Source organism: Bombus flavifrons, chromosome 18 (assembly GCF_040668555.2).
Source record: "Bombus flavifrons isolate JBK064 chromosome 18, iyBomFlav1_principal, whole genome shotgun sequence".
Lineage (NCBI taxonomy): Eukaryota > Metazoa > Arthropoda > Insecta > Hymenoptera > Apidae > Bombus > Bombus flavifrons.
In genome coordinates this window covers 4,042,164-4,055,319 of record NC_138459.1, presented here as the reverse complement: position 1 = coordinate 4,055,319, position 13,156 = coordinate 4,042,164, and the positions used below count along the sequence as shown (strand labels likewise).

The 13,156-nt window shown below is 38.8% G+C and overlaps 2 long non-coding RNA genes across 3 annotated transcripts; both read left to right on the top strand.

The window, feature by feature from the left end:
* Nucleotides 1-4,202: 4,202 nt before the first annotated feature.
* LOC138189044 (uncharacterized) lies at nucleotides 4,203-9,579 on the top strand. Its single transcript, XR_011175827.1, has 3 exons — nucleotides 4,203-6,891; nucleotides 7,359-7,490; nucleotides 7,679-9,579. It is a non-coding gene; the product is annotated as an uncharacterized LOC138189044 (long non-coding RNA).
* A 599-nt stretch (nucleotides 9,580-10,178) lies between these two features.
* Nucleotides 10,179-12,633, top strand: LOC138189055 (uncharacterized). 2 transcript variants are annotated; one of them, XR_011175841.1, is made up of 2 exons: nucleotides 10,179-11,371; nucleotides 12,360-12,633. It is a non-coding gene; the product is annotated as an uncharacterized LOC138189055 (long non-coding RNA). The 2 variants fall into 2 exon arrangements; XR_011175842.1 differs by lacking the exon at nucleotides 10,179-11,371 and adding an exon at nucleotides 11,405-11,577.
* The last annotated feature ends 523 nt before the right edge of the window (nucleotides 12,634-13,156 follow it).

Below are 13,156 nucleotides of genomic sequence, written 5' to 3'. Positions count from 1 at the left end.
CAACCAACGTCATTTCCCTCATTCTTCTCAAATCTCAGCAACTAAATAGTACAATTTAAATAAAGTTCAATGATCAAACCCACAATTTGACAAGGTTTGCAAAACAATAACATCCCAAACACTGTCCTTTACATTCAACCGAATATTTATCATCACGTTACTCGTTTTCTTCCCATGAATGAACTTACCACATTAACTCATTTGTTTCTAAGAATTCAATATCAATCACCTATCTACTTACGTAATAAAATTAAGAAATTCATAAAAATCGAACATAAACGATTCCGCTTCCAAGAAACTCGATTAATCTTCGCGTTAATCAATCGCGTGTCTATTTCCATACAAACATTCTATTCATCCAACAGAATACGTCCTTTAGTATCCAACAACAGACGTCAAAATAGCCACTGATGGACCGGATTCGAAGGGTCTCGCGATTAGAATTCAGGCGTTAGGTATCGCAGCGATATCGATAATGGGTCGCGATATCCGCGGGGTGCGCGTACGTACGCGCATGATGTACGACGAGTAATATTTTCGCGCGCGCGATATATCTGCCGGCAGCAGACAGCGTCCTGGCGATGTGGCCGTCGATATCGGTTATCGAAAATATTTTTAAATTCGCAAATGATAACGTGCCACGTTGCTTCCGCTCGATCTCGTCGCCGACGTCAGTTTTACGCCCAATCGGCGACCGTTTCTACCGCGATCCCATCATCGTTCGTTATTAAATGTCGGCTGGGCAAAGTTGTTGACGTGATTGAAATTTCATTCCCAAGGAAATTCCTTCTTTTTTCACCTTATCAACTACTGCTTTCCGAGAAATATCGCGCGACGTTGAAAAACGCGATAAAATAGCCAAGTTCAAGCGAGATCCATTGGATCCGACGCGCAGCCAATGGAACCTGGAATATCCAATTTATGAATAAAAGAAGCTGCAGCTTCATGAAGTTGAGAAGTAGGCGAGAAGAGTAAGAATACTTTGATGCCAATACTTGTACCCGGCAATAGACGGATCTCTTCCAGGGAGAATTTTCCACTTTCTCACATGGAAAACCGCGCTCGTTTCCATCTCAATATCCTCTTACCATATCGATCTGCGGAAAATCCAGTCTCTTACTTTCGCTGGTCCAATGAATTTCTCTTAAAGTCTTCGCTACCAAAGCGAACATCGACGTCGCGAAAAGTATGAAAAAGAAGCTGAATCGTAGAACAAAAGTAAAATTCGGTCTTCCCTCAAGTTACGTTTCATCCAACGACCGAAACAACCAATAGCAACGTATACAAAAAGTAACGTAAAAACTTCGCCTCTTCTCATCAACATCGAGCTTTCGATAGGGTTGTTGAAGTGGGAAAAAAGTCAATTAAAAGAAACCTAAAATTCAGTCAACAATCGAACAACCGAAGAACCAATCGCGACGTATACAAAAAGTAACGTAAAAACTTCGCCTTTTCTCATCAACATCGAGCTTTCGAAAGGATTGTTGAAGTGGGAAAAAAGTCAATTAAAAGAAACCTAAAATTCAGTCAACAATCGAACAACCGAAGAACCAATCGCGACGTATACAAAAAGTAACGTAAAAACTTCGCCTTTTCTCATCAACATCGAGCTTTCGAAAGGATTGTTGAAGTGGGAAAAAAGTCAATTAAAAGAAACCTAAAATTCAGTCAACAATCGAACAACCGAACAACCAATCGCGACGTATACAAAAAGTAACGTAAAAACTTCGCCTCTTCTCATCAACATCGAGCTTTCGAAAGGGTTGTTGAAGTGGGAAAAAAGTCAATTAAAAGAAACCTAAAATTCAGTCAACAACCGAACAACCAATCGCGACGTATACAAAACGTAACGTAAATACTTCGCCTCTTCTCATCAACATCGAGCTTTCGAAAGGATTGTTGAAGTGGGAAAAAAGTCAATTAAAACAAATGTAAAATTCAGCCAACAACCGAACAACCGAACAACCAATCGCAACGTATACAAAAAGTAACGTAAAAACTTCGCCTCTTCTCATCAACATCGAGCTTTCGAAAGGTTTGTTGAAGTGGGATTAAGTGAATTAAAACAAACCTAAAATTCAGTCAACAACCGAACAACCAATCGCGACGTATACAAAAAGTAACGTAAAAACTTCGCCTCTTCTCATCAACATCGAGCTTTCGAAAGGTTTGTTGAAGTGGGATTAAGTGAATTAAAAGAAACCTAAAATTCAGTCAACAACCGAACAATCGAACAACCAATCGCGACGTATACAAAACGTAACGTAAAAACTTCGCCTCTTCTCATCAACATCGAAGGAAAAAGTCAATTAAAAGACGGTCTCGTTTGGAGTTGGTTCTCGGTAAACTAGCAACCGATTCCACGCAACATGGAATTCATCTGTCGGCCCTTTTTACGCCACCTACTCCTTTTTTTGTTTCTTCTTCTTTTTCTTCTTTCTTCGTCTGTTCTCGAACGTATCGCGACCTCAAGACTGCAGGATCGTTTTATCGTGTAGAAGTTCACCGTTGCTTGTCTCGCTTCGGGCGTTCTACGCGCGACGACGATGCGATAGCGGCGATAGTCATACTTATAATTAGAGGAGTCAGGCAAATGATTTACGACGCACACGTGGTACACGCGGGCCGCTTTCGTAAATACGTCCTCCGCCTCTTCTTCCTCATCTCGTTTCTTTCGCACGGGCAGCACGCGGTATCGCGAGGTGGCCACGGTTCTCGATTAATAATTTTTGCCAGACTATAGGCTGCACCACTTTGCGCGTCGTGACGAATAATAAAATTAATCGTAGGTCGATTAGTGACCGATTCGAGGAACGCGCGGCCAACGCCGCGCAATATCGATAAATTTCGATCGAATCGCCCTTTGTTTCATCGTTAGCAGCGCGTACAAGTAGTCACGCTATACTGTAATTTTCCTCGTCGAATTTGCCTTTCTCGAACGGCTACGAGAACCCCCTGAGTTTATTACGAGTTTATTCGGAAAGTGATATTCATAAATCTGATCCCTTTGCTTCGCTTCTGTGGTGAAAATAATTTTCTATATTGTCCTCTTTATCTTCGATAGATAGCTTTTATTTTGCTGAATAAGATTCAGTTCTTTTGGTAGAATATTTTGTTGAAGAAGTTATAGGAAGCTGCAAAGAATCTACTCAAAAATTATTCCATTTTTTATGATTCTTTTTAATGTAAGGTGCTTGATAAATTTTATTTCACTGTTCTCTTTATCTTCCATAGATAGCTTTTATTTTCTCAATAAGATTAAATTTTTTGGTAGAATATTTTGTTATTTTGTTGAAGTTGAAGAAGATATAGGAAGCTGCAAAGAATCTACTCAAAAATTATTCCATTGAAAGTGATTCTTTTTACTGTAAGGTGCTTGATAAATTTTATTTGACTGTTCTCTTTATCTTCCATAGATAGCTTTTATTTTGTAAATAAGATTCATTTTTTTATAGAACATTTTGTAGAAGTTGAAGAAGTTATAGGAAGCTGCAAAGAATCTACTCAAAAATTATTCCATTGAAAGTGATTCTTTTTATTGTAAGGTGCTTGATAAATGTTATTTGACTGTTCTCTTTATCTTCCATAGATAGCTTCTATTTTCTAAATAACATTCAGTTTTTTGGTAGAATATTTTGTTATTTTGTTGAAGTTGAAGAAGATATAGGAAGCTGCAAAGAATCTACTCAAAAATTATTCCATTGAAAGTGATTCTTTTTACTGTAAGGTGCTTGATAAATTTTATTTGACTGTTCTCTTTATTTTCCATAGATAGCTTTTATTTTCCAAATAAGATTCAGTTTTTTGGTAGAATATTTTGTTATTTTGTTGAAGTTGAAGAAGTTATAGGAAGCTGCAAAGAATCTACTCAAAAATTCCATTTTTTATGATTCCTTTTAATGTAAGGTGCTTAATAAATTTTATTTGACTGTTCTAATTATCTTTGGGTACAAGTCGTCGCGTTCGGACGTGTTCGAATGCGTCGGCCGTCGGAATACGCGACATACGCACGGACATTTTTTCATGGAAAAACAATTATGTTACATTTAATTACTCGTACATCGCTTTCGTGTTTTATTTTTACCGGAGATATTTCATTGGGTTTCACTTGATCGCATAAATTTAAGCCACGTCGCGTGCAGGAAAAACAAATTACCAGCGTAATTTTCGGCTAACTTTCGTCTTTTTGCTTTAGAATTAATTATTAAATAATGTTATTGAAATTTATCGCAGTTGCGTAATTACTCGAATCAACGACAAAAGACAGAATTATGCAACAATTCGAAGATCGTGCAAGTGAAAAAAATTCCGAATAAAAATTGAAATTGAATAAAAGAAAATAAAATATTTTGATTATGAAATGAAAAATTTTTTAACTACGAAATAATTAGCAATATGACGTCAATTTGGGTTAAAATGGTTCCCGTGTAAAAGCCGAAAGGGATACAGCTTAATGAGCGAATAAATTTACACGAAAAATTAATCCACTGTACAAACCACCTCGACGTGTATAAAACAGCAAGAGAATTATTTATGATCGCATATTGAATTCGTAGCGAATCTATAGAGGGCGACAACAAATAGTAGTTAAGCTTCAAGATCTATATTTATTCAGTCAGAGATACAAATCAAAAATAAACCGTGTGAAACATAAATCGAAATAATTCCACTAACTCCACCAGAAATATATTACCTACTTTATAGAAAAAAATGCTTTTGTATTTTTTCTCGCGAGAGAAGAAAGAGGGGGAAATATGTACACGGGGACAAATATTCTTTAAAAAACATTCTACCGCGACATAAATAATTCTTTCCACAAATTCACCGGTGAAAACAAGCAAGATTCGTCGCTAATCAAGATAAATCAAACCTTTTACGTTTAACCGAAGCACAAAAAGCATATGCTGCAAAAAGATGAAACTTATTTCACAAAAAAAAAAAAAAAAAAAAACAACTTTTGCGTCTTCTTAAAACCATTTCCTCGATATTGGCAAAGATTTTGCCCCAAAAATTTATCCAAAAAAGATCGTTCTTTCTCCCGCGAAAATTCTCCCATCGCACAGCTTTACAAATCACAGAAATTGCACAACAATTCCGCCAGGATTTTTAATTAAACGAAAAATACGGCTCGTATTTGCTCGATGGAGCGGGAGTCGAAGGCGGTAGGCCAACATGGCGCTGCGACGGCCGTCGGAACATGGCGACTGGACTGGCGGCCAGTTCGGCTCGCACTCGTTACAGAATTTCTCTGCATCTCTGTGTATCCTATTCGACGTGATCTCTCGGTTTTGAAAAATCGTCGCGTTTCAACGGTCGCGGCTCGTTAGAATATCGCTTGACAGTCGGCAACAACGCGCACGGCGTCGAAGTACGCTTCTATTAATACGTCGCTCACGAGCTGTCGAGCGTATTGCGTTCGCGACCGTGCACAACACCGATACAAGTAAAACGACGCCTGTATTGGTGAGTAACAACGAAGGAAAAAGCTGGTCGATGTGCTACGTGACGCATATACACGTCCATACAAGCACGTATTTTTGACGCACTTTCGATCTGCCTGGCTGCCCCCGGGGCCGCGATTTAACTGGCCGAAAATTAATTGTCGCGGCAACGTCGTGTCGCACGGCCGGCCGCATTTTCGTTATTTTTCAACGGCGCACGAAAATCGTGCCAGAATCTTCGCCAACATTCGAATACGATTTTCGTTACGATGGAACAGCTGCGAGATACATCGAGATGATTCGTCCAGGATTCGGAAAACTGTTGCCTCGAACAAATCGTAACTCACGAAAGGATATTAGATTACGTGAGTTATAGGAAACGATTTGAAATTTTGAAATCACCGTAACGAGGCTCGACTAACGCGATATGTAAAATTTGCAACCAACTTGAATATGTACGTATTCGTTGGATGCATTCGTTTTGTAGAAATGATCAAGGTACTTGAGTCATGAATTGTTCATTATATTAGGTTGTCTGAGAAGTTTCTGTTTTCAACAATTTGTCTTTTATATTATTTTATTGAATTACGTATGACTCATTTCCGTTATCACGTTCGTGCATAATTCGATAAATTAATATAAAAGAAAAAACATCGTGCGTCTACTGTTTCCTTATAAAACGGAAGAAACTTTTCTGACAACCGAATATTAGTAAGCTGCAATATTTAGTGAGATTGTAACATTAATTATATGTTCACAGTCTATATACTAATTTTTGTATACTAACTTCTTTACCAAATGTAGGTAAATTGTAACAAATATCTTGTAACGTCTGTATACACTTTCCGATTGATGCCGAATTTTACAAATATAATTGAGACAGCCGTGTCTCATTAAGCTGCTAATGAAATTTCAAAACGTTTCGTACATCTAACAGTGAAACTGATTAAGTTAAAAAAAAGCAATTAAAAATGAAAGTAGATTTGATGTATTCTTCGTAAAATATTACATTTATGATAAAGTAATTGAACTGTTGAACAATCAGAGTATCAGATATGTTCATTTACAATGTCAATATATTTGCCCGAAAAGTGTCTTTCTTTCACAAACGCGTACAAACGTGAAAGCAAGTCTGTGAAACGTCGCGGTGTTTATCTCAACAGAACAAAACGTTTGAAAAGTATTACGTTGTCCGAAAAGCGTCTTTCTTTTACAGACACGTCTTTTATAACGATGTATCTTTATAGAAACGTGAAACATAATCTGTCGAACATTGTGATCTTTTTTGATTGAACTATTGGGATATGTATAATTTTATGTGTTAGACTAGGTTAGCTGCGTAGTAGCGATACTTGTATGTGAATATCCGTGTGTGGAAGTATGTGTGTGCGTAGCGTCTCGAAAACAAAGAAATGTAAACTGTTCAGTTAACGGTCTGGTATCGAAAAAGGTATGACGCGTGCAAGTGTGTATCGATGAATATCTTTGAAATCGTTTATCAAATAAATATATAACTGTTCTAATATAAATTCTAAGTGTAAATTTAGTGTTCCTATGTCATTATTTCGGCTGTTAAGATCCAAAATTCTCAACAAGAACAAAATGGATCATACGTCATTCGATAAAATAATATAAAACGAAAATGTTGTGCGTCCATTATTTCCTCATAAAACGAAGGAAACTTTTCGGGTTACCCAATATTCGAAGAGTACTAAGACTAAAAGTATTTTGTTTTTTAATGGAGATTATATTATTTATATTGTAGGAGATTTGGTTATAAATTTTCAAGTCTTTATAAGAATATACACTAAAGTATTTGAATATATTCGTTGCATTGACATATACGTTACACCACGTCATCGCGATTATGTAACAATAAATAACATCGTGCTATTGACACAACCAGTGTATTTTTAGTTCTCGTGTGTTTCAAGAAATCTCATTAGGCAATTAAATAAAACAGTGGAGAAGAATCGTTAGAAGAATCATCGTTGCTCAAAGTAGAGGCATTTCTCGTGAAGAAAATGCGCAGTTCCAGGGGTGAGACAGGTAAATACAGATGTATTTTATTAGCGTCGAATGTATTAATATTTAGAATAGTGTTTACATATTAGAGATCCTTTTCCATCCAACTCTTCGTTTGCTCTGATGTATTAGGTTGTTCGAAAAGTGTCTTTCTTTTGCAAACGTGTCTAATTTCGTTGTTTGCTAAAACATGGCGGTTTTTCTTCTTTAAGACAGGCTGGAGATGTGACACGATCGTGGTCGAGTGAATTTTTGCCAGATCCGACGAAATGAGACGCGTTAGATCCAATGGTATTGATTAGGGGGTCGAGCCGTGTGCTAGGGGAATATAAATCGTTCGGTGTGGCTCGCTGAACGCGCTGTTAAAAGCTCGTGATCGCTCCGTACTTCGCCTTAACGCGGCGATGATTGTTTTGCTCATTACGACTCTGTTTCTTTCTTTTTGACCGTACGATTGCAAGTGGATTGGAATTGAAACTACGACTCGTGTTCAACCGACACTCACGCTATCCTAAACAACACAGCATCTGAAATATCCACTTTTAATAATCATGTTCTAGCATCGATATTGTTCTGGTTCCACCTTCTCATTTGTCCAAACGTCCAGATAGACGTGACATCGTTCCGCTGTTATAAAATTCGAGAAAAAAAAAAAGAGAAGAAGAAAAGTGACAGGGACAAAGAAACGATGGATCGACGAGGTTTCGATCGTATGAGAAATTGTACGAGCCGACAGATAACATCCGGCCGACCTTCTCAGCTCGCGGAACGCATTTCGTCATTTTTCGACTCGCTTAATGGAAAGTTAAACGGTTCGAGATAACGTCGGATAAACCGCAAACGTTGCGAGATCCGCGCTATTAATAGACGCGGATCCACGCGCGGAAAACCAAACTGTCATTACACAGCAGCTGGAAATAGGCGTTTGTTCGTCGTGTGTGCGAGTATAAATATTTATAGAGATTATTTGGTCGTTGCTAACAGCCAAACGAAATTGATATTCTCGTATCTCTGCTAACGTGTCAACGAATACAACGAAATCGTGTTCGCCGATTAGACACTTAAACACTCGACGCAATCTCTTGATTTTCCTTCAATTTCCAATAGGGTTCGCGTTTAACTGAGATGGAAGGAATTCTTGCGAAAGAATATTCAATTAGCGAGACCGTATTACGAGATGGGACGAGCGTGATTGAATTCGTGACAGGATGGAGGTGGGCATTTTTCATCCGAACGCTTGCCAAAGGTTCGAGTTTGCCGGAAGTTCGATCAAAAGCACGTCCGTCGGACGAGTAGCGTACACGAGGAGGTGCGAGAGCCTCGCTACAGTTAGAAATGCCTTTACATTTGTTTCAGTCGGTCCGAATCCGTCCGTGTCGGGGGACCAACTTTCAACCCCTGTACGTCGTCATTAAAGAACTGTTGGTGGGACGAAAGTTCCAGCGTGAGAAACGTGTGAGTGGTGGAATTCGACGGAAACTGGGAAATAGAAAGGAGAGAAGAATATTTAGCAACTGTATACGTACAGTATAAGATACAAAGGGTGTTAAATAAATTAGCATTTTTATGTACTGTATTTATATAGTACGTGTGGAGGTATGGGACTGGAAGAAAGATTGGATAGGAAGGAAACTGGGAAATAAAAAGAAGAAAAGAATATTTTGCAGTTGTATACGTACAGTATATGATACAGAGAATGTTAAATTGATAGTACATTTGTATGTACTGTATTTATATAGTACGTGTATAGTACGTGGAGGTATGGGACTGGAAGAAAGATTGGATAGGAAGGAAACTGGGAAATGGAAAGGAGAAAAGAATATTTGGCAGCTGTATACGTACAGTATAAGATACAAAGAGTGTTAACACGTTGGTCGCCCAGCGTGATTCGGCTAAGTTTCCTGCGGGGCCGAAATTCGATAGCCGATACGCAGAACGTAAATAGAGCGATAAGAGGGAATTCATTGTTTATCGCCTTCGATTCATTGTAAAGGAAAGACTATTTAGTTCTGAAATGGAGAAAGCGATAAGCTTTCCAGCTAAAGTATTCCGAGGGATCTGATGGCAGATATCTCAGATCTTTCATTTAGTCGAGAAGCATACTTGTGAGACGTACATCCTGAAAATGTTCAGTAAACAGTGTGAAAATATATTTGAAAGTGAGGAGTCTATAACTACTGTTCGAAGTACCCAAAATCAGCCCAAATGTGTTTGGAGCGTGTTAACAAATATTATGCAGAATATAAATTGATAAAAAGTACGGTATAATGTGTTTTCAATATTTTTATATTGTATATCCGATATACAGGGTGGTTGGTAACTGGTGGTACAAGCGGAAAGGGGGTGATTCTAGGCGAAAAAAGAAGTGGAAAATATAGAATAAAAATTTTTCGTTTGGGGCTTTGTTTTCGAGAAAATCCACTTTGAATTTTCGCTCGGTACGCGTGCACTTTATCGCGTCTCGTTATAACGGATCTCACTGTAGATCGTTGTCTCGATTGACGTTATTTTTAAAACTTTTTAAATTTTAAATTTTAAATTTTAAATTTAAATTTTTAAATTTTTAAATTTTTAAATTTTTATTCTATATTTTCGACTTCTTTTTTCGCGTAGAATCACCCCCTTTCCGCTTGTACCACTAGTCACCAACCACCCTGCATAATAGCTTGTTTACGTTTTCGGCCGAAAATTCTCGAACGTAAATCGTAGGTTAAAAACGATTAAAAGCGGTTGGAAATTATTAGAAGTGATCAGAAGAAAAGAAAGAAGCAAGCGAGTAGATTGGCGAGCTAAATTCAGATAATTTGTAAATAAATTTTCAACTTTTCGTTCTTTCCAAAACCGTGTCTGTACCTTAACAAAGAGAAGATAATCTGGAGGGACATAATTTTTGATATCGCGTATGAATGGCGGATAAGCTGCAGGAATAAAGAAACAAATGAATTTTGAACGGTTGTACGGTCGATGTTAAATAATACGTCGCCCACCGGCGTTCAATTGTTCGACACAATAAGCTCAAGTGACATCCGTGCGTCGTGTGCTTGGCTACAATTTGTACACACTTCCGATACAATACTCAATCACAACTCGCGAAAGCGAGGTTGCGTAAGGCTCGTTGCGACGACACATTGTCGGATATTTCGAAGCGATCGCGAGAACAAAAGTTGGTCGGACCATTAGTCAACCGGGTGGCAGGTTGCGCGGCTTGAAAAATTGACAAAGACAACGCTGTCGATTCTACGTTATATCCGTGAGCGCCTATTTTATATTGTAGAAAAACACCGATGACAAAAGTATAGTAGCTTTAGGGAACGCTCGATGGATAATAATCAATCTTCTTGTTATTTTCGCGAAAAGAAAAATAAAAGCAGAGAATATTGAGAAACGTCAAGTTGGTACAATCGCTAGTTCCTACAAGCTAAGTTGGTACGACTTCCAACGTCGCTCTTTTGTCTTAGGAGTCGACCGCGTGTTAATTATCTAAGTGTATCCGGTGTGTTCAGACGTGTGAATCTATTAAATATCAACCCCAAACCTATATTTGATAACAGAGAAATCGGCCGGCAAATTTCAAGCTGTGGGATAAGTGGGATTTTCCGTTCAGGAAAAATATTCACGTCGACCAAGCTTTCACGCTGTGAACCGGTAGCGTTCGGTATTGACGTTTCTCCACGTTTATTTGCATCCGTCATCCGCGCGAATGCTAAAGAAAAGAAAAAACACAGAGGCCGAAGTGAAAGAGACGAAGAGGTGAAACGATAGAGAGGAAACGGAAGAATACGAAATGGAAAAAGAAGACGAGGGAAAAGAGGCAGAGCGAAAGAGAGAGAATACTCGCATCTTGCTGCCTTTATAAATGCTTCTACATTTATTAAGGCTACTCCCCGGAGCCTGGACGTACCAGTGTACGTATTTCGAAATGAATGCCTCGTGACGTGGCACCGCGACGCTGTCGTCGGGGCGCGCGAGCGCTACGAAAAGTGAAATATTTCCGTCGTATTTTCACATGCGCCACCACGACGAATGGCGTCCCTGCGTCTGACGGCTCTGTGCTTCGGCAGCGTGGCAAACGAACAGGAATAAAAAGAAGAAACGAAATAATAATAAATACGTAGGCACGCGTAATACAGTGTTTATACACGTGTATGTGTGTATGTGTATGTTATAGGCGCATAGCGAAGACGTGGAAGGCAGTGGATGGCAAAGGCGTTTCGAACGAAAGGTTTCGTTGCCGGCGGAAAAATGTCGCGCCGACCGATCGAGAATATGGCGGCCGCGCTGTTCGTTTGCATGAAAATGAAGAAAAGAATTTATTTCGTCCGTATGAGAAACGCCGCGTTTCCGGCATGATTTATGCAATACGAGCGCGGGAAAGCGCGACGCGGAATCTCGCATTTTCTGCGGGTTCCTTCGTGATAGTTTGACAAAGGATTTTCGCCTGGGTCGTTGGTTATTGTATCGCCAGGACTAATAGCGTCGCCATCTCGTCACCGGTCCAAATATTTCTTCTTACATTTGCAAACGCTGTTCCAAGCAACCTGGTTGCTTGTCCTTGTTGATTCGCATCTATCGCCGAGAACGTAACCTACATCAAGACCTGGTGATCAAATGAAAAACATTCCTCGTAGATCATTTCTCGTACGCTTGGAATCTTGTCGAAAATCTGATTGGAAGATTGAACAGGTAGCCGCGACGAAAAGTTTCCGTTCGCATCGGTTGTTTCCCGTCAACGACGCCGGAATTACATTGAATTATTTAACGGTCGTATTTCACGGTTCACTTTTCATGCGACTTCTGCACGCTGCTCCGTCGTACAATGCGCCTGTAATTTTATATAACCAGTTAAATGACTCTTGGCAAGGAAGTGATTTGTCGCACGATATTTTATTTCAGATAATCATCCTCCGTGTCAGACGTGGGCTGTCCACCGCGACAATGTATGTATACATTGATTAATGGTCGCCTGTTCGCCGCGGGATAAAAGTCAGGGAAAAGAGAGGAAGAAAGGATAAGAAAATCGGAGATCGAGCGCCTCTTAAAAATCAGGACACTTTGGTTGCGCGCGACCAATTCTTGCATTTTTGAAACTTGTTAGTAACAGGAAAGTTCCGCGCTGTCGTCCATCGTTCCGCTTACCAATCGTAGCGATCATCGTTTGTTATCCTGAACGACATTGATAAAAAAAAAAAAAAGCGAGCACAGGCAAATGTTATTGTCTGTTGATTGTCGAGTGATTTAGAGTGGAATGCTTCTTGGAATTTTCTGCGGTAAGAGAAACGTCTCGCCTGTCAGACGAACGGATTCATCGTGGGCTGTTTGAAACAATAGGATCTTCTGTTCGTGTGACAAATTTCATGTCACCACGATTAAGACGTTTGCAACTTCCATTCACAGCTATCGTCGTTTAATATTAGGTTGTCCGAAAAGTTTCTTTCTTTTTGTAAGATGATAATAGACGCAATTTTGTTTTATATCAATTTATTGAATTATGCATAGAAACTAATAATAGAAATAGAACGAAATGGATCATACGTAATTCAACAAAATAATTAATTTATTAGTATAGTTATAAATAAAGCAGAATCAAAGTATTCCTTCCATACTTGGAGTATAATAGATGAACAACAATTTCTCTTTTATATTTTGTTATAAAATAACGATGAAAAAGTTTCCTTATTTATTTTTATTGA